Below are 22,998 nucleotides of genomic sequence, written 5' to 3' on the forward strand. Positions count from 1 at the left end.
GGGTCGCTCCCCTGGGGGGGCAAATTGTATTTAGACCATTTCTGCCCCCCTGGGGGCAGATTGGCCGATTTTAGGTCAATCTGCCCCCAAGGGGGCAGAAACCACTAGGCACCGGGGATTTGTTTTTTGGCGCCAATGTCACGCAGGGGGAGCGACCCCGTAGGCAAGGGTCGCTCCCGGGGGGGGGGGGGTTGGGGGGGCAAATTTATTTTAGGCCATTTCTGACCCCCCGGGGACAAATCGGCCTATTATTAGGCCGAACTGCCCCCGGGGGGGGGGGGGCAGAACACTCTAGGCGCCAGGGCAATTATTTTTTTGTGTTTTTTTTTTTTGTTGTTTCTTTTTTTAGAGATGGGGAGCGACCCATCAGGCAAGGGTCGCTCCCCTGGGGGGGCAAATTGTATTTAGACCATTTCTGCCCCCCTGGGGGCAGATTGGCCAATTTTAGGTCAATCTGCCCCCAAGGGGGCACAAACCACTAGGCACCGGGGATTTGTTTTTTGGCACCAATGTCACGCAGGGGGAGCGACCCCGTAGGCAAGGGTCGCTCCCGGGGGGGGGGGGTGGGGTTGGGGGGGCAAATTTATTTTAGGCCATTTCTGCCCCCCCGGGGGACAGATCGGCCTATTATTAGGCCGAACTGCCCCCGGGGGGGGGCGCAGAACACTCTAGGCGCCAGGGCAATTTTTTTTTTTGTGTTTTTTTTTGTTGTTCTTTCTTTTTTTAGAGATGGGGAGCGACCCATCAGGCAAGGGTCGCTCCCCTGGGGGGGCAAATTGTATTTAGACCATTTCTGCCCCCCTGGGGGCAGATTGGCCAATTTTAGGTCAATCTGCCCCCAAGGGAGCAGAAACCACTAGGCACCGGGGATTTGTTTTTTGGCGCCAATGTCACGCAGGGGGAGCGACCCCGTAGGCAAGGGTCGCTCCCGAGGGGGGTGGGGGTTGGGGGGGCAAATTTATTTTAGGCCATTTCTGCCCCCCCCGGGGGACAGATCGGCCTATTATTAGGCCGAACTGCCCCCGGGGGGGGGGGCAGAACACTCTAGGCACCAGGGCAATTTTTTTTTTCTGTTTTTTTTTTTTTTGTTGTTTCTTTTTTTAGAGATGGGGAGCGACCCATCAGGCAAAAGTCGCTCCCCTGGGGGACAAATTGTATTTAGGCCATTTCTGCCCCCCTTGGGGGCAGATTGGCTGAGTTTAGGTCAACCTGCCCCCAAGGGGGCAGAAACCACTAGGCACCGGGGATTTGTTTTTTGGCGCCAATGTCACGCAGGGGGAGCGACCCCGTAGGCAAGGGTCGCTCCCGGGGGGGGTGGGTGTTGGGGGAGCAAATTTATTTTAGGCCATTTCTGCCCCCCCGGGGGGCAGATCGGCCTACTATTAGGCCGATCTGCCCCCGGGGGGGGGGGGGGCAGAAACCTCTAGGCGCCAGGGGAATTTTTCTTTTTTTTCTTTGTTTTTTTTTTTTAGAGATGGGGAGCGACCCATCAGGCAAAAGTCGCTCCCCTGGGGGACAAATTGTATTTAGGCCATTTCTGCCCCCCTTGGGGGCAGATTGGCTGAGTTTAGGTCAACCCGCCCCCAAGGGGGCAGAAACCACTAGGCACCGGGGATTTGTTTTTTGGTGCCAATGTCACGCAGGGGGAGCGACCCCGTAGGCAAGGGTCGCTCCCGGCGGGGGAGGGTGGGGGTTGGGGGGGCAAATTTATTTTAGGGCATTTCTGCCCCCCCCCCTGGGGCCGGCTGAGCTACAGGCCAAACACCACAGGTAGGCACCTTGCAAAAAACACCTCTGTTTTCTGTGAAAAAATATGTTGTGTCCACGTTGTGTTTTGGGCCATTTCCTTTTGTGGGCGCTAGGCCTACCCACAGAAGTGATGTACCATTTTTATCGAGAGACTTAGGGGAACGCTGGGTGGAAGGAAATTTGTGGCTCCTCTCAGATTCCAGAACTTTCTGTCACCGAAATGAGAGGAAAAAGTGTTTTTTGGGCCAAATTTTGATGTTTGCAAAGGATTCTGGGTAACATAACCTGGTCAGAGCCCCGCAAGTCACCCCATCTTGGATTCCCCTGGGTTTCTAGTTTTCAAAAATGCACTGGTTTGCTAGGTTTCCTCAGGTGTCGGCTGAGCTACAGGCCAAAATCCACAGGTAGGCACTGCTTTTTATAAAAAAATGTGATGTGTCCACGTTGTGTTTTGGGCCCTTTCCTTTCGTGGGCGCTAGTCTTACCCACACAAGTGAGGTATCATTTTTATCGGGAGACTTGGGGGAACGCTGGGTAGAAGGAAATTTGTGGCTCCTCTCAGATTCCAGAACTTTCTGCCACAGAAATGTGAGTAACATGTGTATTTTTAGCCAAATTTTGAGGTTTGCAAAGGATTCTGGGTAACAGAACCTGGTCCGAGCCCCGCAAGTCACCCCTCCTTGGATTCCCCTAGGTCTCTAGTTTTCAGAAATGCACAGGTTTGGTAGGTTTCCCTAGGTGCCGGCTGAGCTAGAGGCCAAAATCTACAGGTAGGCACTTCGCAAAAAACACCTCTGTTTTTTTCAAAAATTTAGGATGTGTCCACGTTGCGCTTTGGGGTGTTTCCTGTCGCCGGCGCTAGGCCTACCCACGCAAGTGAGGTATCATTTTTATCGGGAGACTTGGGGGAACGCTGGGTGGAAGGAAATTTGTAGCTCCTCTCAGATTCCAGAACTTTCTGCCACAGAAATGTGAGGGACATGTGTTTTTTTAGCCAAATTTTGAGGTTTGCAAAGGATTCTGGGTAACAGAACCTGGTCCGAGCCACACAAGTCACCCCTCCTTGGATTCCCCGAGGTCTCTAGTTTTCAGAAATGTACAGGTTTGGTAGGTTTCCCTATGTGGCGGCTGAGATAGAGGCCAAAATCTCCAGGTAGTCACTTTGCTAAAAACAGCTCTGTTTTCTGTGATGTGTCCACGTTGTGTTTTGGGGCATATCCTGTCGCGGGCGCTAGGCCTACCCACACAAGTGAGGTATCATTTTTATCGGGAGACGTGGGGGAACGCTGGGTGGAAGGAAATTTGTGGCTCCTCTCAGATTCCAGAACTTTCTGCCACAGAAATGTGAGGAACATGTGTTTTTTTAGCCAAATTTTGAGGTTTGCAAAGGATTCTGGGTAACAGAACCTGGTCCGAGCCCCGCAAGTCACCCCTCCTTGGATTCCCCTAGGTCTCTAGTTTTCAGAAATGCACAGGTTTGGTAGGTTTCCCTAGGTGCCGGCTGAGCTAGAGGCCAAAATCTACAGGTAGGCACTTCGCAAAAAACACCTCTGTTTTTTTCCAAAATTTAGGATGTGTCCACGTTGCGCTTTGGGGTGTTTCCTGTCGCCGGCGCTAGGCCTACCCACGCAAGTGAGGTATCATTTTTATCGGGAGACTTGGGGGAACGCTGGGTGGAAGGAAATTTGTAGCTCCTCTCAGATTCCAGAACTTTCTGCCACAGAAATGTGAGGGACATGTGTTTTTTTAGCCAAATTTTGAGGTTTGCAAAGGATTCTGGGTAACAGAACCTGGTCCGAGCCACACAAGTCACCCCTCCTTGGATTCCCCTAGGTCTCTAGTTTTCAGAAATGTACAGTTTTGGTAGGTTTCCCTAGGTGGCGGCTGAGCTAGAGGCCAAAATCTCCAGGTAGTCACTTTGCTAAAAACAGCTCTGTTTTCTGTGATGTGTCCACGTTGTGGTTTGGGGCATATCCTGTTGCGGGCGCTAGGCCTACCCACACAAGTGAGGTATCATTTTGATCGGGAGACGTGGGGGAACGCTGGGTGGAAGGAAATTTGTGGCTCCTCTCAGATTCCAGAACTTTCTGCCACAGAAATATGAGGAACATGTGTTTTTTTAGCCAAATTTTGAGGTTTGCAAAGGATTCTGGGTAACAGAACCTGGTCCGAGCCACACAAGTCACCCCTCCTTGGATTCCCTTAGGTCTCTAGTTTTCAGAAATGCACAGGTTTGGTAGGTTTCCCTAGGTGCCGGCTGAGCTAGAGGCCAAAATCTACAGGTAGTCACTTTGCTAAAAACAGCTCTGTTTTCTGTGATATGTCCACGTTGTGTTTTGGGGCATATCCTGTCGCGGGCGCTAGGCCTACCCACACAAGTGAGGTATCATTTTTATCGGGAGACGTGGGGGAATGCTGGGTGGAAGGAAATTTGTGGCTCCTCTCAGATTCCAGAACTTTCTGCCACAGAAATGTGAGGAACATGTGTTTTTTTAGCCAAATTTTGAGATTTGCAAAGGATTCTGGGTAATAGAACCTGGTCCGAGCCCCGCAAGTCACCCCTCCTTGGATTCCCCTAGGTCTCTAGTTTTCAGAAATGCACAGGTTTGGTAGGTTTCCCTAGGTGGCGGCTGAGCTAGAGGCCAAAATCTACAGGTAGTCACTTTGCTAAAAACAGCTCTGTTTTCTGTGATATGTCCACGTTGTGTTTTGGGGCATATCCTGTCGCGGGCGCTAGGCCTACCCACACAAGTGAGGTATCATTTTGTATCGGGAGACGTGGGGGAACGCTGGGTGGAAGGAAATTTGTGGCTCCTCTCAGATTCCAGAACTTTCTGCCACAGAAATGTGAGGGACATGTGTTTTTTTAGCCAAATTTTGAGGTTTGCAAAGGATTCTGGGTAACAGAACCTGGTCCGAGCCACACAAGTCACCCCTCCTTGGATTCCCTTAGGTCTCTAGTTTTCAGAAATGCACAGGTTTGGTAGGTTTCCCTAGGTGCCGGCTGAGCTAGAGGCCAAAATCTACAGGTAGTCACTTTGCTAAAAACAGCTCTGTTTTCTGTGATATGTCCACGTTGTGTTTTGGGCATATCCTGTCGCGGGCGCTAGGCCTACCCACACAAGTGAGGTATCATTTTTATCGGGAGACGTGGGGGAACGCTGGGTGGAAGGAAATTTGTGGCTCCTCTCAGATTCCAGAACTTTCTGCCACAGAAATGGGAGGAACATGTGTTTTTTTAGCCAAATTTTGAGGTTTGCAAAGGATTCTGGGTAACAGAACCTGGTCCGAGCCCCGCAAGTCACCCCTCCTTGGATTCCCCTAGGTCTCTAGTTTTCAGAAATGCACAGGTTTGGTAGGTTTCCCTAGGTGGCGGCTGAGCTAGAGGCCAAAATCTACAGGTAGTCACTTTGCTAAAAACAGCTCTGTTTTCTGTGATATGTCCACGTTGTGTTTTGGGGCATATCCTGTCGCGGGCGCTAGGCCTACCCACACAAGTGAGGTATGATTTTTATCGGGAGACATGGGGGAACGCTGGGTGGAAGGAAATTTGTGGCTCCTCTCAGATTCCAGAACTTTCTGCCACAGAAATTTGAGGAACATGTGTTTTTTTAGCCAAATTTTGAGATTTGCAAAGGATTCTGGGTAACAGAACCTGGTCCGAGCCCCGCAAGTCACCCCTCCTTGGATTCCCCTAGGTCTCTAGTTTTCAGAAATGCACAGGTTTGGTAGGTTTCCCTAGGTGGCGGCTGAGCTAGAGGCCAAAATCTACAGGTAGTCACTTTGCTAAAAACAGCTCTGTTTTCTGTGATATGTCCACGTTGTGTTTGGGGGGAATATCCTGTCGCGGGCGCTAGGCCTACCCACACAAGTGAGGTATCATTTTTATCGGGAGACGTGGGAGAACGCTGGGTGGAAGGAAATTTGTGGCTCCTCTCAGATTCCAGAACTTTCTGCCACAGAAATGTGAGGAACATGTGTTTTTTTAGCCAAATTTTGAGATTTGCAAAGGATTCTGGGTAACAGAACCTGGTCCGAGCCCCGCAAGTCACCCCTCCTTGGATTCCCCTAGGTCTCTAGTTTTCAGAAATGCACAGGTTTGGTAGGTTTCCCTAGGTGGCGGCTGAGCTAGAGGCCAAAATCTACAGGTAGTCACTTTGCTAAAAACAGCTCTGTTTTCTGTGATGTGTCCACGTTGTGTTTTGGGGCATATCCTGTTGCGGGTGCTAGGCCTACCCACACAAGTGAGGTACCATTTTTATCGGGAGACTTGGGGGAACATAGATTAGCAAAACAAGTACTATTGCCCTTTGTCTTTCTCTACATTTTTTCCTTCCAAATATAGGAGTGTGTGTAAAAAAGACACCTATTTGAGAAATTCCCTGTAATTCACGTGCTACTATGGTCACCCCGGAATTCAGAGATGTGCAAATAACCACTGCTCCTCAACACCTTATCTTGTGCCCTTTTTGGAAATGCAAAGGTTTTCTTGATAGCAATTTTTTACTCCTTATATTTCAGCAAATGAATTGCTGTATACCCGGTATAGAATGAAAACGCACTGCAGGGTGCAGCTCATTTATTGGCTCTGGGTTCCTCGGGTTCTTGATGAACCTACAAACCCTATATATCCCCACAACCAGAGGAGTCCAGCAGACGTAACGGTATATTGCTTTCGATAATCTGACATTGCAGGGAAAAGTTACAGAGTAAAACGTAGAGAAAAATTGATGGTTTTTTCACCTCAATTTCAATATTTTTCTTTTTTAGCTGTTATTTTCTGTAGGAAACCCTTGTAGGATCTACACAAATGACCCCTTGCTGAATTCAGAATTTTGTCTACTTTTCAGAAATGTTTAGGTTTCTGGGATCCAGCATTGGTTTCATGACCATTCCTGTCACTGACTGGAAGGAGGCTGAAAGCACAAAAAATTGCACAAATGGGGTATGCCCCAGTAAAATGCCAAAATTGTGTTGAAAAATTGGGTTTTCTGATTCAAGTCTGCCTGTTCCTGAAAGCTGGGAAGCTGCTGAGTTTAGCACCGCAAACCCTTTGTTGATGCCATTTTCAGGGGAAAAACCACAAGCCTTCTTCTGCAGCCACTTTTTCCAATTTTTTTGAAAAAAACGAAATTTTCACTGTATTTTGGCCAATTTCTTGGCCTCCTTCAAGGGAACCCACAAAGTCTGGGTACCTCTAGAATCCCTAGGATGTTGGAAAAAAAGGACGCAAATTTGGCTTGGTTAGCTTATGTGGACAAAAAGTTATGAGGGCCTAAGCGCGAACTGCCCCAAGTAGGCAAAAAAAGGCCCGGCACAGGAGGGGGAAAAGGCCTGGCAGCGAAGGGGTTAAAGGATCAAGATATTCAAAACAAAGACTCAAGCATATCAAACCCCACCTTCACTGCAGTATTACTTCATAATCTGTTAGTTTTCTCATTGGGCGAAAATGTTCTGCTCCCAAAGTGCGGACAGTGGAACACTGAATCTAATAATAATAATAGCCATAGTAACATCCATCCCACGTGGGAGAAGCGCATTAGGGCAGCCTAGCAGGTTCCCTTCTGGCCACAGTTAATAAAGGTCATGGGATTCTGGTGAGTTGCACTTTACCACTCCTCAAAATACTTTACTCCCATACAAAATTACAAGCTTAAGAGGAGTGCCCAGGCCGAGCACCCCTCCTTATATTCCTATTCTCCTGTACATCCCAAATACAAAATTGCAATTTTTAGAGAAGTGACCTGGCCTAGTTAAGCTACCCACCAAGGTGCGGATGCATGGCCTGGTCTGACACTGTGCTGCCCCCACTCAAGCTTGCTGCTTCTTCTCCCCTCCTCCTTGCCATCCATTGTTCAAGTCCATGCTTTTGCTCCCTCATTGCAGCCCTGTGTGCATCTGTTGTTCTGCCACTGGCCTTCCTGCCTCCCCTATTCGAGATGTCATCAATGATGTCATCAGAGATGTCACTGACCATGTCATGTGTGATGTAATATGTGAGGTCATAAGCAGTGCATTGCGTAGGCGTAAGTTATAGTTAGCTCAGGTAACTTTAACTGCTGAATTTCACTGGTTTTGTATGAGTGAAATGTGAGCCTAACTATAACGTCCCTGTAATCTGTTTTTTTCAGTGAATTTCTAAGGTTTTTTCATTCTATTTCCAAACTATAACATCCCTGTAACCTTTAGTCCTAATGTTGTTTCCCAACTATAACATTCTTGTAACCATTGGCTTTGAAGTGAATTTCTAAGGTTTTCAGAATTTTATGTCCTAACTGTATCCACTAAACTTTGACAGTGAGTGTCTGTGTGAGTGCATTAGTGTCTCAGTAGGTCTGTGAGTGGGTGTGAGAGTATCTGAGTGAGCCTGTCAGTGGGTGTGTGAGTGTCCGAGTATGTCTGTGAGAGGGTGTATGAGTCTCTGATTTGTCTGTGAGTGGGTGCATGCATATCTAATGGGTCTGTGAGTGGATGCATGAGTGTCTGAGTGGGTACATGAGTATCTGAGTGCATCTGTGAGTGAGTGCATGTGTTTCTGAGTGGGTCTGTGAGTAAGTGCATGAGTCTATGTGTGGGTCTGTGAGTGGGTGTGTGAGCCTGAGTGGATCTGTGAGTGGATGCATGAATGTCTGAGAGGGTCTGTGAGTGGGTGTATGAATGTCCGAGTGGGTCTGTGAGTATTAAGATGAGTGTCTAAGTGGGTCTATGGGAAGGTGCATGAAAGTCTGGATGGGTCTGTGAGTGAGTACATGCATCTCTGAGTGGGTCTGCGACTGGGTGCATGAGTGTCTGAGTGAGTGTATGAGTGCGTCTGTGAGTGAGTGTCTGTGTGGGTGTGTTAGTAGCTATGTGAGTGACTTGGCCACAAATTAACTGCGCCTTCCCGTTTATCCAACAAGAGTCCACAGTTTTGCACAAACTGTCTACCTAACTGAATTACTTTCTACTGGTTAGTTAGTAAGTGCTACTTTGTTGGTTAAATGCTCATTGTGTACTCTACTACAGCTGTGTAATGGACCATGAGGAAATGTCTCCAGCAACCGTGTGTGCATTTAGTAATGTGATTGTTTAATGCCGCTTACCTCAGAATTCTATGAGAACATGAACCCTCCCTGAGAGAGGCCAATGAGACTACAAAGACATTAATTTCCATCAAACCAGGGCCCTTTCTCTTATCTATATGACATAAGTGCTTATTTGTTTTGTGAAGATGTCCTATAACCCTTGGTATCAAGAACATACCAAAAAAGCCAGCAGCAAACACACTGGGGGGCCCTTTGGGAAGCTGTTTATCAACCTGGCAAACATTGGCTCCATGGAAGTGGCTGTCGCCACAGCCAGGGGGTGTCCACATGCATGTTTTTTTCAGTTTTGGTCCCTGAGAGGTGGTGGTCCTGGGGCCTGGTTGGTCTGCGTTCCCCCTATGCATTTTTTAGATTGTGGCCCAGGGAAGGTGGTGGTCTCCTGGGCCTGGGGGATACGTGTTGCTCCCAAGCATAGTGAACAAGAGTCCTGGGAAGGTGGTGGTCCACAGCGCACAAAAATGCCAATGGAGGAGGGGCCACAGGCACCCCACTCCTTTAATTTAATTAAGTAGGAATGCCTCCAGAGCCTGGTCCACCGGGGGTTAATTTAATTAAAAACAAGGCAAGACACCATTGTTTTTTTTTTTTTAAATTGCCACAAAATCATGAGTTTCATAAATTTGCAACACAAATGTACAAACAAAAAGCTTTTTTGCACTGCCAGGGTTGCTCTGGGACTCCAAAAACAAGACTTGGGGTCAGGGTATTCCTACCCTGCCCCCTGTTATTTTCTGCATTTTTTTTTAGGACTCGGCAAAATCCGAGTTCCAAGATGGCTGGCAACGCTTCCTGGTTGAAGTGTTGGCAGCCAATCAAAGCTCTGCAGTTCCCCGCACGAGCTTGGTATTCTTCACGAAGTCATCGGGGAGGATCCATGGCTCTAGATATACAAATTTTGATTACCTTACATTTCTCAATAACCACTGAACAGATTTAAACCAAATCACAAAAAGCATACTCTGCGGCACAAAATGTACCTTTCTGCAAAGTTTTGTGTAATTCCGTCCAGCAGTTTGGGCTGTAGTCATGTTCACAACTCCTATGGGAATTAACATGAGAAATGCAATTTTTGTGACCCACCCATTTTTCTCTGCCCAGCTTGATGATCATCTCAAAACCACCATTCGCAAGAAGAATTACTGGCACACCTTTTTGGAAAATTTTGTGAAGATCTGTCAAACAATGCCAAAGATAAAGGCAAGTCAAAAAACACTTCTCCTATGGAAACATTGCCCTAACTATACCCATCTTCTGGCGACCGCCAGTAGGTAATACACATTTATACAGTGCATGGTAAAGTGGGGAGTTATAGTTAGTGCTGTCTGGTTATCAAAATGAAATGAGTGTACTTGGAGGTACGTTAACTAGAAAGTGGTGGATAAATGGTAAATTAAAGTTTTTACTGTACCTTCAGAATTTCTAAAGTTTGTGTAGTTTAGGTTTGGATTGTTTAGGGGAAAAAAGTTTTCCTAACTATAACTAAGCCTTAACATTTGTTTTTTCATTTAATTTCAATTTTTTAAAAAAAAAATTCATAGAAAAATGTTTTAAATCATACAGTACAGTGTTGTCGAGTGGAGTGTTGTTTTGTTGACTGTCGTACAATAAAGTGGAGGATAGTGCTGTTAAGTCTATTGTCACAGAGTGGAGTATTGTAGAGTGTAAAAGAGTGGAGTGGAGTAAAGTAGAGTGGGGTGGCGTAGCATACAGTGTAGTGAAGTATTATATGGTTTAGTGGCATGGTGTCTCCTATAGTGGAGTCAACTATCATAGAGTAGAGCGACAAGTTGTACCCTGAACTGGAATTTAGTACACTAAAGTGGGATATCATAGACTGTCATAGATTGCAGTAGAGTGTTTTAAAGTGGAGGAGGGTGAAGTAGAGTGCCGCAGAGTGGAAAATTGTTGAGTTGAGTGTCGTAGAGTAGAGTGAAGGAGAGTGTTATCAATTGGAGTGCCTTGTCAAATCGTGGAGTTGTGTATCATAGAGAGGAATGAATTGGAGTGATGTGTTGTTGAGTGTCATACAGTGTAGTACAGTGGCATAGAGTGGATGGGCATAGAGTGTAATAGGGTGTCATAAAGTGAAACAGAGTGCAGTACAGTGTTGTAGAGTTGAGTTGCATACAGTAGAGTAGAGTGTCAAACAGTGAATTGGTGTAGAGTGGAGTAGGATAAAGTGTGTTAGAGTGGAATATAATGCATTGGTGTACAATGGAATAGGGTGGAAAAGAGGGAAGTAAAGTTTCATAGAGTGGAGTGGCGTTTTATAGACTAATGAGGTATGGCGTGCAATAGAGTGGAGCAGCGTAGTATACAGTCAAGTAAAGTGTCATAAATTAGAGTACCATGTTGTACACTAGAGTGTAATGCCATGTCATACAGTATTGGAAAGTGTTGTTGCTGAAGGTAGAGTAGCATACAGTCTAGTAGAGGTATCTTGTGAAGTGGTGTACAGTACACTACAGTGTTGTGGAGTGTGGTAGAGTGGATTGTCATACAGTGTCATGGACCACAATGGCATAGAGTGGCATACAGTACGTGTCATACAGTAGAGTAGTGGAGTAGAGTGGAGTACAGTGTCATAGAGTAGAGTGGAGTAAAGTGGGGTTCACTGGCATATAAAGAGTTGCACACATTGTTATATAGTGGACTAGAGTATTGTAGAGCGGCATAGAGTGGACAGTGGCATACAGTATAGTACAATGTTGTTTAGTGGAGTGTAGGGGTATAGGCTGGTATAAAGTGTCAGCGAGTGGCATACAGAGTACTAAAGTGTTGTACAGTGGAGTTGTTTAGAGTACAGTAGTATGGCAAATGGTGGAGCAGTGGTATAGTGGATTGTTGTAAAGTAAAGTAGTGTAGAGTGAGGTAAGCTCTTGTACAGTCAAGTGGAGTGCCGTAAAATAGTTTGGAGTAAAGTATAATACAGTGAGTCATACAGTACAGTGGCATGGAGTGTAGTATAACGGTGTAGCATTGTATAGGTAGCAAACTGTTATAACTTTGCGTGGGATCTCGTACAGTAGAGTGCTGTTTTGTAGAGCATAGAAAATATTCATATAGAGGAACAGAGTGTTGTACAATGGTGTGTACGGGCATGGAGTGGAGCACAGAATTGAGCAGTGGAGTGTACGGAGATAGAGTGGAGTAAAGTGGAATAAAGTGTAGTGGACATTTATAGAGTGGAGTTATATAGAGCGGAGGAGCGTGTCATACATTGAAGTGGCGTGGACTGGAGAAGCACACAGTATAGTGCCATAGAGTGGATTATACAAGGGAACACCATACAGTGGAATATCATACAGTGGAATGTGGTAGAGTGGAGGTGCATAGAGTGGAATAGCATCACATGTAGTGGTGTAGAGTGGAGTAGTATATAAGAGATTAGCATAGAATAGAGTGGCATGCATTCAAGTGGCAAGTGAAGTGTTATTTGGAGTGGGGTCTCATATAGTAGAGTGGAATGTTGTGTCATACAGTGTTGGAAACTGTTGGAGAGTAGAGTAAAATGTTGCAAAATGAGTGTACAGGCATAGAGTTGAGTACATATGCAGACAGTGGAATGTACAGAGAAAGAGTAGAGTCTAGTAGAGTGGCATAGAATGTAGTAGAGATTTGTAAAGTGGTTTTATGTAGAGTGCAATAAAGTACACTGGAGTGGTGTAGAGTGGAGTAGCATACAGTGCAGTAGCATATAGAGGTATACCATACACCAGAGTGTTGTAGAGTGGAGCGGCATACAGTGGAATACCACAGAGTGAAGTGGTATCGAGTGGAATAGTGTGCAGTAGAGTAGTGTACAGTGGAATGGCATACAGTCAATTAGTGTAGACTGGAGTGGGGTAAAGTGTAATAGTATACAGTGGAGTGTAGTACAGTGGAATGCCATACAGTGAAATACCACAGAGTGGAGTGACGAACAGTGGAAGGGCATAAAGTGTAACGGCATATTGTAGAGTAGTATATAATGGAGTGGCATACACTGAAGTGGCATTGAGTGGAGTTGCGTACAGTGTGATTGCATAGAGCAGACTGGCGTGGAGTGTTGTAGAGTGGATTGGCATACTGTGGAGTGGCGTACAATGGTGTGGTATGGAGTGGAGTAGCATATAGCAGAGTAGCATACAGTGGAGTGGAATACAGAGCAGTTAAGTAGACTGCAGTGGCATACAGTTGAGTGGGGTACAGTGTAATAGCATATAGTGGAATAACACATAGTGGAGTGGCATCCAATGGAATGGCATAGAATGGGGTAGCATAGAGTGGAGTGACATGAAATGGAGTAGCATACAGAGCTGTATTGTACTCTGTAGTGGCATAGAGTGGAATGGCAAATGGTGTAATGGAATAGCATAGGGTGGAGTGGCATAGAGTGGAAGGGTGAAGAGTGGAATAGCATATAGTGGAGTAGCGTTTAGTTGAATGACATAGAATGGAGTGGCACACACTGAAGTGTTGTAGAGTGTAGTTGCGTACAGTGGAATAGCTCAAAGTGAAATGGTGTAGAGTGGGGCTGTCTACAGAATAATAGTAGGGTGGAGTGACATAGAGTGAATTGTCATACAGTGGATGGGCATAGAGTGTAATAGCGCATAGTGGAGCCGCGTACAGTGGAGTGGCATACAGTGGAGTGATGTAGACTGGAGTGGCATACAGTGTAGTGGGGTAGACTGTAATAACATAACATGAAGTGGATACATTGGAGTGGCGTCCAATGGAATAGCACAGAATGAAGTGGTGTAGAATCGAGTGCCATAAATTGAAGTGACTTAAATTGGAGTAGTGTATAGTGGAGTGGCAAACCGTGGAATCACAAACAGTGGAGTGTTGCAGAGTAGTGCGGAGTGGAGTGGTATGGAGTGGCGTACAGCGGAATGGCTTATGATGGAATAGTGTATAGTGGAGTGGCATCCAGTGAGGTGGCATAGACTTGGGTGGCATAGAATGGAGGTGCGTACAGTGTAAGAATGTAGAGTGGAGTGTCATAGGGTTGAGTCGTACAGTGGAGATGCGTAGAGTGGAGTGGTGTAGAGTGGAACAGCACATAAAGGAGTGCCGTACAGTTGACTGGTGTTGAGTGGAGTGGTGTACACTGGAGTGGCACATACTGGAATGTCATAGAGTGGAGTATTGTGTAGTTTAGTGGCATACAGTGGAGTGGCATATGGACGTATGTGAAATTTAACAGCAATGTAGATTATTGTGTGCAGAGTAACACAAAACTGCAAATTGCACTGTCTTGTCTTTCTCCAGATTAGCCAATCAATGCACAGTCATGCATGGTGGCCTTGCATTGCTTTGTAAATCTGATTTAAGTATTGTATTTCCCATGTGAAACCATGCATGACATAAAGGTACCGCAATACAGTAATACACAAGGCCTTAGATATATTTCAGCCATGTAGACTGAGGTAAATGTGTAGTATAACATAGCACATGGCGATGACAAGCCAGATTATACTTGGGTAGTGGCTGTTTTCAGACAATGAAAAGGCAGCCATATTGTTTTTATTACACTTTGGATGTGTTCTGTGTTAGGGACTTAGATAGAGGTACGTAATAGTTTTTTTGTGGTTCGCTACCTATAATCATTTTATTAAATGGGTAATAGGTAGGAAAATATATTTATATTTTTTTACATATGTTTTAATTAGTTTATGGAGTACTTCGCTAGTACCTAGTAAGTACCATATTTCTTTAGAAAATGCTTCTTTTTTAATTCTTTTTTTAAGTTGTGTGATATTTGCACAGTATCTGTATACTATTTTTGTACAGAATTAAATATATCAAAATTGTAAACACACTGTGCAACACTAAATTAGTGAAATATAGTATATAACAGTGATTGTTTTTTTCATTTTTTTTAGGATATTTATTTTTTCATTTTTTAATAAGTATTGTAGTATGTCCTCTATAGTACTGCAGTACACCACAACATAACTTTTAAAATATACATAAACATATAATTATTTTCACTACCTATTGCCACTTTATTGATGTAGTAATAGTTAGGGAAAACATATAAAATCCAATACTTACCGATACCTAAGGCCCTAAGCTAGAACACTGGCAAAGTGGCCTTAAAACAGCAAGGCTGCCTTAAACATTTGTAAAGGAAGTCATTACTCAATCTGATAATGAAATGTCTTCACCATGTACCACAATAGTTTTGTGAAATTTCTCAAAATTCAGCTAAAAGGTATATCTGAGTCTATAACTGAAAATTGTGCTACTTATCTGCAGTACTCAAAAAGGATCATCTGCGTGCCATAATGTATGATCCTTCTAAATTTCATGAACATCTGTTCAGCCATTTTCACGCAACGTCAAATACAATAGTTTATGGAAAATGCATTGCTGGTCTCTATTATCTTTGCATCCTCTTAACAATTCACCACAAAGATTTACACCATAGCAAAATCCCCACAATGCTATGGGTCTGGAAAGTTTTGTAGTAATTTGTCAAACTTGTGGAAAGTTGTGAAGGAGCAAAAATCAGAGGAATTTTAATGTCTGGGAGTCCTAACTATAACTACAGAATGGCAATCAGATTTAATGTGACTTCTTTCCATGTATCTATTGTATTTGCTGTGTATTTGTTTATCAGTTTACATAATCATGTGACCATGAATGTGCCTTTTGGTTGTTTATGTAGTAATTCTGAAACTTTACATGTGCATTCTAGTTTGTTTTTTGGGCTTCTTTGCTATGTTTAGTAGCATTGTATTACATATAGAGCCCAAAGTGAAAAAAGGCAATCATTGCTGTTGTTATAAAATTTGAGATTGCTAAAAAAAAACATTATTGGCCAATTATCATGTCCTAAACAACAGAGTACACTGTTCTGAAAGATATAGTCCTACTTTGTTGGAAAGTTCTGATGTTGCCTACAGGGTTGTTCTCAAACCTGTAGTGATATGTGGGGAAAGACTGTAATACGTATGATTAGAATTTACTACAGGCAATGTGAGGAGATACTTTATTACTACCCAGAGTGCCTAGATCAAGGTTGAAAACAAAGGGAAGGGGTTGCAGAAGATAATGTTCCTACCTTCTCAAAGTGAAACTGTGTAACAAAATGTACTACAGTATTCTGGTTGGAATGTTTCACGCCTTTTGAATCCAGAAATATTGAGCTGCTTTTCTTCAGGACCAAAAAAACTATAATAGTACGTAGTCCTCACTGTTAGGCGAGTAAGTGTACTCTCAGTGTCTACATATGCAAGTGTGACTTACACTCATGTAAAAAAAAAAACTAATTGGGATGACCCTCCCAGGGTAAGGAAAAGGCCCCTTGGAAATTGTGAGCCATTGGACTGCGGCAAAAGTATTGCGCTGTCAGTCCTCTCTGGGAACCCTTTATGCTGGCCGCGAACGCAGGGGTGTGCGGCCCTGCCATGCACAGTTTTTTCATCACAAATTTTACTGCAAATATTACATTGATATTATCAATGATGTTATCAAAGATGTCTGAGTGCCATAATTTGTGGGGCAATTAGCAGTGCATGGTGAAAGAACGAGTTACAGTTACCCTAGGGCACGAGTTTGATTTACTTGCCATAACTCTAACTATAACAAGTGAATTTCTATGGTTTTATACATTTAAAATGTGAGCCTAAATATAACATCCCTGTAAGCTTTGTTTTTAAGTGAAATTCTATGTTTTAAAAAAATTATATTTCCTAACTATAACATCCCTGTAACCTTTGTTTTTTTTCAGTGAGTTTCTATGTTTTTTTAAAACATAAAGTAATTTTCATTACTATATGTTAATCCACCTTTTGGCCAATCCCTTATAACCACCCAACCTTGCGCCAAGCATGGCCTTTGGCAATGCGCAGCCGGAATTGGACAAAGGTCCATGATGCCCCAGTCCGATCTCAGCCAAAGGGACCTCATCCCCCATGCCCCACCTAAACTTTTTTTTTGGGGGGGAGGGAGGCCACATGGCTCCCCCTCCTTCGGCCAATCTCGGCCACGGAGACCGCATCTGCCAGGGCCTGGCCATGTCACCGGGGTTCTCCCAAGGCACCCTATCACCACCAGGAAGGCCCCCACAGTTCCAGCTGGTTTCCCACCTCCAGGGGGAGCAGGCATTGTTGTCATAGACATGGAGGTGCTAAGCATGAAATAGTTTTCTCTGTTTCCCTGCCTTCATCTCTGCAGAGGAAACCTCCGCTTCCAGCAAGTGAGAGCTGTTTGACAGCTCTCACTGGCTGGAATCAAAGTGTTTGCTGTGACTTGACGGGAACTGTCAAATTCAATAGTAGCTCCTGGGAGGTGGTGGTTTCTGGGGCTGCTGGGAGTGAGGGCAGTGGGGGCAGGCACCCCTCCACTTTTCATTAGACATTAGCCCCGGAGGGTAGCGGTCTCTGGGGCTGCAAGGGGACAGGCAACCCCCCTGCATTCAAAATGTCATTCTCCCCAGGACCTGGCCAACCCATGGGCTTCATCTAAAAAAGCAGTGGACCCTGCGCCTTAAAAAAAAAAATTCTCCCAATCCGTGGATCCGCCATGACTCCCAGCGGAAATGCTTTTTAAAATGCTTTTTAGCTCTAGGTGGGTCCCTCTGGAACCCCAGCACCAAAGCTAAGGGGTCAGGGTGTCTCTAACCTGGTCCCTTTTCATTTTTTTATCTTTTTTTCTGGGTCTCAACTGAAGCTGAGCCCCAATATGACTGCCAACACTTCCTTGTTGAAGTGTTGGCAGCCAATCAGATCTCAGCACAAGATCAGGAGGCTTTGCGGACACTTTGCGTCCCTATGTGTGTGTATATATATATATATATATATATATATATATATACACAAGTTTGGTCTTCTTTCATTTCTAAAAAACCTACTGAACGCATTTACACCAAATAACAAAAAGGGCACTTTCTGGAACAAGGGCTACCTTTCTGCGAAATTTGGTAAAATTCCATCCAGTGATTGAGACGCTATTCTTGTTCAAAATCCACCTTTTTCTCAACCCCCACCTTTCGGGTCATCCCAAAACTTTCCAGACAGATGCTGAAGTGAGCATTGTATGTTTTAGAGAATTTTGTGAAGACTCATCAAACGATACTAAAGTTATAGCAAAACAAAAATAGCTTTTTATATCAAAACTAGGTCCTAACTATAGCTACCTAGTGGCGACTGCCACTAGGTAATATATCTATACATATACATACATATATATATATATATATATATATATATATATATATATATATATATATATATATATATATTTTACAGGGACATTATAGTCAGGTTCAGAAAAATCTGAATATATTTGATCACATTGCAAAGCATAAGGAAGAGTAGCCAGAAAGACAGTCAAGGGGCAAACAGGCACAAGTTAAATTAGAGATTAACTTGTTAGGCTGCTACGACCGAAAGACATGCCAGCCTGGGAAATAGGAAAATGTCAGGTTAGTGCCTCAGTATAATGGCAGTGGTAAAGCTGAGGAAGAGTCAACCATATTCACACAGAACATTTGAACTTTTTCATGACAAGTATGTTTCTTTAGAAACATCAGTATGGCCAAGACAGAGCAAGAGGCACATCAAAATACAGAAAATGTATGAGATTTTCTGACTGCTGTTGCCTCACAATAAATAGTAGGGATGGGGCAGAGTTAGTCACCACATTTGACTGCTGTCTAACATGTAACCTAAAAGGCCTCACTGCTGTAGGAGGGCACCAGGGAAGATAATGAAGCCAGTGAGTGCCGACCACCTTTGCATCCAAACCATTCTGTGACTGACCCAAGTATATATTGTCAACTGCTGAGGTTATCAAATGTCAAGTCTCCCGTAGTTCTGATTCCACCTCATGCCTCTTTCTTGTACCCCTACACGTCCTATTGTGGTGCACATTTTTTGGCCCTGCTTTCTCCATTTGTTGCTGTAGTCCCAACTTCCTTCTCCTTGTCTACCTTTTCTACTTTTCACTGTCTCTCTACATCTAAGTCTGATGATGAAAAACAGGTTCTAGACCCCAAATATCAGTGCTGATTCCCCTTACCTGTGATCACCTGCACGAATTCACCACTTCGAAGTAAGCATGAACAACGTGCATGTACAGGGTTCCAGTTTGTGCACCGGGCTTTTATTTCTCATATACTGCCACATTGTAAGACTGTGTGTGGCATGACCCCCTCCTAGGCCCTAGGCATATTCATTTGATTATAAAAACAGAGAGAGGCGGGGCAGGAAGGTACTCCCTCAAGGATCAAAACAAAATTCTAACACTGTTGATACGGCAAGGACTAAGCGTATAATGTTAATGACAGCATGCGAATGCATGAAATTTGAGGAAGGCTCCAGACTTTCATCTTTCTAAGATGCTATTTTTGTTATAATTCCTTTTACGAAAACGTACTTTATTCGATAATTCCAATACTAAAGATGAATATGAATGCTCCTGGCATTTTGAGATAGGCCAGCTGGTGAGGAAGATGAACTGTTTTTCAGGATTTGCGACTTGCATCATGCTATTTCAGGATTCCTGGATGAATGAATGAACATTTCTGTGCAGGGCAGCTCACTGAATTGAATCACTTGAATGTTCTTTCTGGCTGTTGACATAAGTGCAGCTAGACTTTTTGTACCTAGAAACAACCACCTTAACAAATAAAAGCGCATCAGCTGCAGTAGCGTACCAAGCACACTAATACAGACAAGAACAAACATTTCCAATGCAATTGGTCTCGCGTTTGCTCGAGTTAGGGCTATTAGCCTTGTAAATTCCTAACTGGACTTTTCTTACCCCACAAACTGAAAATAAAAAGTAAAACAGTTGACATATGCGAGCCCATTTAAAGCGCCGCTGTGAGTGTGAAGAGAGAGACAAAAGGAAAAAGTTCACTCGCAGTCAAACATATTACCAAACGTGCAATTTTCCATGTAACAGTGTCAGTTTCAAAGCAGTTACCAATGAAAAGATTTTTGAAAGGAAAGCCCATGCACAAGTGATAGTGATGGGCGTGAGGTGGGCGTGGTTAAAAGCTCAGATACATACCAACATGTCGGAAAAGCAGCGCTTGCATGCTACTATGCTCAACCTAAAGATGGCTTCTACCATTTGGTCTGATAGTAAAATACAGCAATAATTGAGATGCTGAGGTACTCTCACAGTCTTTGGCCCTGGCGTGACTGAACCTTCTATACCATTGATTGCTATTCCCTTGCTAAGACACTCTTTCTCAGGAAATGCTCCAGGATCTCGAATGAAATATCAGATTAAATCAGATTAGTTCTGCTATAGAAGTGTGTCAAATAGGGCTTAAAAATTCACTTTCTCCTAAAACTATGACCCCCTACCGGGGTGACCATGCCCAGGAGAACGCCCAAGCATGTGTATGCCACACTATCCTTCAACAAGAAACGTATATCAACATTAACCTGCCAAGGACACTAATATGGTGTTTATAATTTTAAGAAGTTATTGACTAAATATACATCAAAATATGTTGTATTTTGACTACCACTGTTTTGAATGGGGTGAAAGCCCCATCTCTGTGCCCCAGTTCACACTAAAGGAAAATCAATCAATAAACAGGAAAAAAGTCAGAAAGGGTTTGAGTTGCTTTTAGGTTGAGCCTAGACATCGTGCATGCATTGTCTGCAAGACCTATTGGAACGAGTAAAGGACTTTGCTTCTCCTGCCGCTGCCTGCTGCTTACCGTAGGTTGAAGGCAGCATCGCTCTTGTTTTGCTGCCTCTTAACTGGACCACTGCCTGCTCTGAAAAAATGAAAAGAAAACTTTTCATTTTTGATTTTGAAATGCATCTCGTTTTCCTTCAAGGAAACAAAGGTGGAAGCACTGCCTCTTGCATTTCTCCCAGCTGCTTGTCTTCTCCTGCTTTCTCTCTGGGCTCTGTCCCTGCCCTGGGACATAGAACTAGCAAATCTTCCTGTTTGCGGCCAGTGTCCTTCCACTGGCCACATGCTCCTCCTGGTACTACGTTTTTTTATTTTTGGCAAGCACTCTAACACACTCTAGTAGCAGGGGCTGCGGTGCAACATGGCTTAAAGAAAAAAAAAGGGCCAGATGTAGGTAGCTAAAAATTAGCGACTCGCAAATTGCGATTATTTGCGACTCGCAATTTCCGACTCGCTAACTGCAATGCAGGTAGAAAGTGCGAGGACAATTTGCGACTCGCACACAGAGTCGCACCGCAGATAGGTGAATGGGTGTCGCAAATAGCGACTGTGCTGAAAATTGAATGCAGGTGCTGCAGAACACTCTGGAAAACACTTCAGAACACTCTGGAAAACATTTCCTGGCACATGATGATGACATCACAGCCAGGAAGTTTACAAATACACCTGGGAGGAGGGAGGACCACACCCATTTCAACTTCAGCACAGCAAACAAACAGAGCTCCTGCAACCATGGCTGAAAATCCAAGGAAGAGGAAACTTAAGTTTGCTGAAAAGGAGTTGGAGGTGCTGACTAATGAGTGCTGTCAGCACCATGATGAGCTGTTTGGCAGGTCAGCCCTCACCGTGCCAGAGACAGAGAAGAGACAACTCTGGCAGGCGATCCAGGACAAAGTCAACTCCCTGGGGGTCAGCCACCGGAGTGTGGAAGAATTGAAGAAAAGGTGGTATGACCTTCGCTCCCGGACCAAGGAGAGGGTGGCAGAGCGTCTCCAGGAGATGAGAGGCACAGGAGGGGGACCATCGACGGTACCACCACCCACACCCCTGGAGGAAAGGGTAGAAGAGACCCTAGAGCCTGAGTCTGTAAGGGGGATGGGAGATCTGGACACCTCAGAGCCAGGACCATCAACCGGTGAGTACCATGTGACATGCATGTACCCTCATCAATGCCATGCCCCCACCCACCTTGTACACAGGAGCATGCACAACCAAGATAGCTCCATTACAGAGTAGTAAACACCAGACTGATGCATTATGGGCAATGTAGTCAAGTAGGCAGTTCATATGCAACAGTTTATTAGGAAGTTGATAACAGAGAGTAGACACTGACAGTGTGTTCATTATGTCCCACAGGTCTCCCACAAGACACCCCCACCAGCCCAAGCAGCCAGGGGCCACTGGTCAGCCAGCACACACAGGAGAGAACAGGACCAGCCACCACTGCTACCTGCACCACCGACACCATGTCCCCTCAGGAAACACCTGTTGCAGTAGTGGTGTGTAAGTCTGCACCAGGTACGAGCCAGAGTGCCATGGGAGACAACACAGGGCCTCCACCGCTTCGCAGGCGACGTGGAACATCTGCAGCAGAGCTGCAGGCAGAGTCAGGGCATGCCTCCACATCACCAACCGAGGCCGCACTCCTATGGGGTCAGCGCCTGCAAAACCAAGAATTAAGGAGGATTAGTGGGGGATTAGTGGTAGGATCAGTATGCAGCAGGTACAATCGGAGTTGCAGGTGATCAGTACCAACACGGGTGACCTTGCACTCTCTATGCGCCAACTAGTGGCAGGACTGTTAACGCAGACTCACAGTGCACGGTGCAGGGACTGCCTGCTGCTGCAACGCCTGGACAGGATGTCCTCCTCTATAGTAAGGCTGGCTGTAAACACAACAGGGCTGTCTAGGCTCACAGTCAGCCTCCAGGTGGACATGGGCCACTTTGCTGGTGACGTGGCACGGGGACTGGGCCGTCTCAGCCATGCAATAGACTTCATGGAGGCACGGCAGGTGGCCAGGGGCACAGGACAGTGAGGAGGGCTCCACTGTCAGCAGTGTCTCTGCCGGTGACACCAGGGTGCTTCGCAGTGGAAGCACAAGGCAGAGCACTGCTGACCCCCCTAGTACCAGCCAGGCTGGCCGAGCCGGCCGTAGGGTGTGAGCTCCACGCTGTCATTGGTGTTGGGGCACATGACGTCAATGTGTCCCATGACAGGTGGACTATTGAAGCCCCTGAACTGTTCCTATTGTACATAGTTTTGTTATTTGCACTTATTAAATCACTTGTTCTTTCCACTTAACACATGGACTCTTTGTTTGTTACATTGGTGAGTATGGTAAAAGTTGGCACGTACCTTCCAAAGTATTGGTTTGCAATGTGTTCCCTTCTCAGTCTGCCTTGATTTGCGATGCTCCTATCCCCATGATGGCGATGTGGTTGCTCTTGCTCTTCATCCTCCGAATAAGGGTCTTCTGGGGTGAGAGGTAGCCCACGTCTGCTGGCAA

The sequence above is a fragment of the Pleurodeles waltl genome, chromosome 7 (assembly GCF_031143425.1).
Source record: "Pleurodeles waltl isolate 20211129_DDA chromosome 7, aPleWal1.hap1.20221129, whole genome shotgun sequence".
In the NCBI taxonomy this organism is placed as follows: domain Eukaryota; kingdom Metazoa; phylum Chordata; class Amphibia; order Caudata; family Salamandridae; genus Pleurodeles; species Pleurodeles waltl.